This window comes from Schistocerca americana, unplaced genomic scaffold (genome assembly GCF_021461395.2).
Source record: "Schistocerca americana isolate TAMUIC-IGC-003095 unplaced genomic scaffold, iqSchAmer2.1 HiC_scaffold_137, whole genome shotgun sequence".
Classification (NCBI taxonomy): domain Eukaryota; kingdom Metazoa; phylum Arthropoda; class Insecta; order Orthoptera; family Acrididae; genus Schistocerca; species Schistocerca americana.
This window is the reverse complement of record NW_025725449.1, coordinates 220,001-225,000: the sequence shown is the minus strand read 5'-3', so window position 1 is coordinate 225,000 and position 5,000 is coordinate 220,001. Positions and strand designations below refer to the sequence as shown.

The 5,000-nt window shown below is 52.7% G+C and overlaps 1 non-coding gene across 1 annotated transcript in view; it reads left to right on the top strand.

Annotated features, from left to right (window-relative positions):
• The first annotated feature begins 3,825 nt into the window (after positions 1 to 3,825).
• Positions 3,826 to 5,000, top strand: part of LOC124566200 — a 1,910-nt gene continuing 735 nt past the window's right edge. Inside the window, exon 1 of the ribosomal RNA XR_006970844.1 lies at positions 3,826 to 5,000. This exon is cut by the window's right edge and continues 735 nt beyond it. This is a non-coding gene — a ribosomal RNA (small subunit ribosomal RNA).

Sequence of the window (5,000 nt, the reverse complement as noted above, 5' to 3'; positions counted from 1 at the left end):
GAAAGACTCTGCTCACAATCACAACCACACGTCAGCCACACACCCTTATCACGCACTACTCTCTGCCTGTAACACGCACACAGACAAAATGTAAGCACCAGCATGGAACAACACCCAGTGCATCCTCTCCGCCACATTAGACAATCCACACTGTCATAACCAGACTGGGAGGTCCACTCAGAAAACAGAATATCCCACCCACCCGACAACCACCATTGCTCAGCCAAGCCACCAACACCCACACATGTCCTACACAGGGGTGCACCCAACATCACAATACTGCCTCCTCTCACAGCACACAAACAATGGCAGGAATGAAAGACACAGGTCTGCCACAAGCATGGAATGAGAGCGCCGCCTGTCATGAGCCAAAGGTGCATCCTGACGTGGCAAATCAGATGATGCCGCAGGCATCCACTTACTATAATCACAATCAACAAACCGGCCGCCCCGCCCCGCCCCCCATTAAACCTTTCCTTACAACAATGTGTACCTTAACCTAACCTATATCGTACCGTAACCTAACCTATATCGTACCGTAACCTAACCTATGTCGTACCGTAACCTAACCTATGTCGTACCGTAACCTAACCTATGTCGTACCTTAACCTAACCTATGTCGTACCTTAACCTAACCTATGTCGTACCTTAACCTAACCTATGTCGTACCTTAACCTAACCTATGTCGTACCTTAACCTAACCTATGTCGTACCTTAACCTAACCTATGTCGTACCTTAACCTAACCTATGTCGTACCTTAACCTAACCTATGTCGTACCTTAACCTAACCTATGTCGTACCTTAACCTAACCTATGTCGTACCTTAACCTAACCTATGTCGTACCTTAACCTAACCTATGTCGTACCTTAACCTAACCTATGTCGTACCTTAACCTAACCTATGTCGTACCTTAACCTAACCTATGTCGTACCTTAACCTAACCTATGTCGTACCTTAACCTAACCTATGTCGTACCTTAACCTAACCTATGTCGTACCTTAACCTAACCTATGTCGTACCTTAACCTAACCTATGTCGTACCTTAACCTAACCTATGTCGTACCTTAACCTAACCTGTATTGCGCCTTAACGTAACCTGTATTGCGCCTTAACGTAACCTGTATTGCGCCTTAACGTAACCTGTATTGCGCCTTAACGTAACCTGTATTGCGCCTTAACGTAACCTGTATTGCGCCTTAACGTAACCTGTATTGCGCCTTAACGTAACCTGTATTGCGCCTTAACGTAACCTGTATTGCGCCTTAACGTAACCTGTATTGCGCCTTAACGTAACCTGTATTGCGCCTTAACGTAACCTGTATTGCGCCTTAACGTAACCTGTATTGCGCCTTAACGTAACCTGTATTGCGCCTTAACGTAACCTGTATTGCGCCTTAACGTAACCTGTATTGCGCCTTAACGTAACCTGTATTGCGCCTTAACGTAACCTGTATTGCGCCTTAACGTAACCTGTATTGCGCCTTAACGTAACCTGTATTGCGCCTTAACGTAACCTGTATTGCGCCTTAACGTAACCTGTATTGCGCCTTAACGTAACCTGCATTGCGCCTTAACGTAACCTGTATTGCGCCTTAACGTAACCTGTATTGCGCCTTAACGTAACCTGTATTGCGCCTTAACGTAACCTGTATTGCGCCTTAACGTAACCTGTATTGCGCCTTAACGTAACCTGTATTGCGCCTTAACGTAACCGATATTGCGCCTTAACGTAACCTATATTGCGCCGTAACGTAACCTATATTGCGCCGTAACGTAACCCACATTGCCCCTTAACGTAACCCACATTGCCCCTTAACGTAACCCACATTGCCCCTTAACGTAACCCACATTGCCCCTTAACGTAACCCAACACACGTTGGGCCTTAACCCAACACACGTTGGGCCTTAACCCAACACACGTTGGGCCTTAACCCAACACACGTTGGGCCTTAACCCAACACACGTTGGGCCTTAACCCAACACACGTTGGGCCTTAACCCAACACACGTTGGGCCTTAACCCAACACACGTTGGGCCTTAACCCAACACACGTTGGGCCTTAACCCAACACACGTTGGGCCTTAACCCAACACACGTTGGGCCTTAACCTGCTCTGTAATTGTCATACGACGCGTTAAATTAGTGTAGTGTTGCCTAACTGCAACCCCCGCAATATAGTTTGCTACTCGCACTGCCCGGTCCCCAGTGTATCGCTTCATGTTAAACACCTTGCAGCTATACACTGTAATGTGGATGGCAGCAGGACGTACATGCTCAATGCCCTTTGCAGTTGTTCATTGGCATTTGCAGTTGTTCATTGGCATTCGCATGTGCGAAGCACTTAGCCTACGCTGTGGTACGGCCTGTGTCAACTGTCCGCTGATGTTGTACGTCCAAATCACACACTGTACTGCACATTGGTCCTCATGTACTGAATGATACATCGTGGTACATGTGACCGTACAACGACTGCGCCAACAACGGCGAACCATGCGGTCCAAATGTTGTGCACTCAGCTACGTGTCGTCTCCCTATAAGAGCTGGATTGCAGTGTGGTATGCCCTGGATGGCGATCAGCATGAGCCGTCTGTTGATGTAGTGGCGCGTGTTGTCAGACGTAGTCGTCTCTTCTCACACACCGTGATAGCATGGTGCACTGCGTTCCACATCTGCGACATGCGACAGAGGCCGGTTGACAGTCGTTCGCGCAATGGACATCGCATACGTACGGGGGCCACCTTCCACGTGTTCGCGAAGCGTGCACATGTTGTTGCGTGTATGTGGGCAGACATAGTGTGTCGTGACACCTGACACAGGCATGCAACAATCGTTGAATTTGCAAATGGCGATGGACGCCTACGTTTGCTGGTGACGTTATGCAAATGAACAACTGGTAAACCGTTGTGGTGCGGTTGTTCTCGCTAGAGGTGAATCAGTGATGGCGACGATCGGTTGAGCTACCAACCGGTTGTTCCAGCGATACCCACCATGCCCACGAACGTGAATGGCATCTGGGTGTGAAGCGATACGCGGCGGTGGCTGGGTGGGACCGTCCCCGGCCGGTGAGGGGGGGCCTCCCGGCGTGCTGGCCGCGCGGTGCGTGGGCGCACGCGCTACAGCCGGCTGGTGGGGGCGGCCAGTGGCAGGCGCGCCGGCCGACGGAGGCGGCAGGCGGCGCAGCTGCGCGCCGGCGCACCCTGCACGCGGCGCCGTGCGGCCAAAGTAGGTCCTCGCGGGCCCGGTGCGAAGCGCGGTGGACATCTGCAGTGTGCTGGTCCGATTGAGGACTGTGTGCGCTGAGGATGCGCCGCCGCCCGGCGCTCGGCGCCGCGACGCCGTCTGCTGCTCGGTCGCCTCTGCGGTTCTCGCAGGTGGTTTGTATCGCAGCTGTGCGGACGTGTTGGCGCGTGCGCTGTGCTGGGAGAGTTCGCTTCGGCACCCAAGTGGGGCTTTTGTCCTTCTGTGGCGCTGGCGTTGGAGCTGCCGGTCACCGTAGGTGGCGCGTGTTGTCTCCCGCCGGCAATGCCACGACAGCACGCTCCCGGGCCTCTGTCGGCAGCGGCAAGCTCAGTTGGGAGCACGGGTGGTCGCACCTAAAGCGTCTACTCGCCAAACTCCGGGCGATTGCGCCTCTCTCGAACCCGACCAAGTACTTAGGACGGCGCTGCGCGCCGCCGGGACCTGAGAGGGTTTCGAGGTGTATGGTGCAGGGGAGCTCAGCCTCCTCCTGTTTGCAGAATAATTGAGCGGACGCTTGCGTGTTCGCGCGGGCCCCCGGGACACACTCCCGGGCGGCCGGCTGCTCAGCTCTAGTTGACGCAGCTCCCTGGTTGATCCTGCCAGTAGTCATATGCTTGTCTCAAAGATTAAGCCATGCATGTCTCAGTACAAGCCGCATTAAGGTGAAACCGCGAATGGCTCATTAAATCAGTTATGGTTCCTTAGATCGTACCCACGTTACTTGGATAACTGTGGTAATTCTAGAGCTAATACATGCAAACAGAGTCCCGACCAGAGATGGAAGGGACGCTTTTATTAGATCAAAACCAATCGGTCGGCTCGTCCGGTCCGTTTGCCTTGGTGACTCTGAATAACTTTGGGCTGATCGCACGGTCCTCGTACCGGCGACGCATCTTTCAAATGTCTGCCTTATCAACTGTCGATGGTAGGTTCTGCGCCTACCATGGTTGTAACGGGTAACGGGGAATCAGGGTTCGATTCCGGAGAGGGAGCCTGAGAAACGGCTACCACATCCAAGGAAGGCAGCAGGCGCGCAAATTACCCACTCCCGGCACGGGGAGGTAGTGACGAAAAATAACGATACGGGACTCATCCGAGGCCCCGTAATCGGAATGAGTACACTTTAAATCCTTTAACGAGTATCTATTGGAGGGCAAGTCTGGTGCCAGCAGCCGCGGTAATTCCAGCTCCAATAGCGTATATTAAAGTTGTTGCGGTTAAAAAGCTCGTAGTTGGATTTGTGTCCCACGCTGTTGGTTCACCGCCCGTCGGTGTTTAACTGGCATGTATCGTGGGACGTCCTGCCGGTGGGGCGAGCCGAAGGCGTGCGACGCGCCTCGTGCGTGCTCGTGCGTCCCGAGGCGGACCCCGTTGCAATCCTACCAGGGTGCTCTTGAGTGAGTGTCTCGGTGGGCCGGCACGTTTACTTTGAACAAATTAGAGTGCTTAAAGCAGGCAAGCCCGCCTGAATACTGTGTGCATGGAATAATGGAATAGGACCTCGGTTCTATTTTGTTGGTTTTCGGAACCCGAGGTAATGATTAATAGGGACAGGCGGGGGCATTCGTATTGCGACGTTAGAGGTGAAATTCTTGGATCGTCGCAAGACGAACAGAAGCGAAAGCATTTGCCAAGTATGTTTTCATTAATCAAGAACGAAAGTTAGAGGTTCGAAGGCGATCAGATACCGCCCTAGTTCTAACCATAAACGATGCCAGCCAGCGATCCGCCGCAGTTCCTCCGATGACTCGGCGGGCA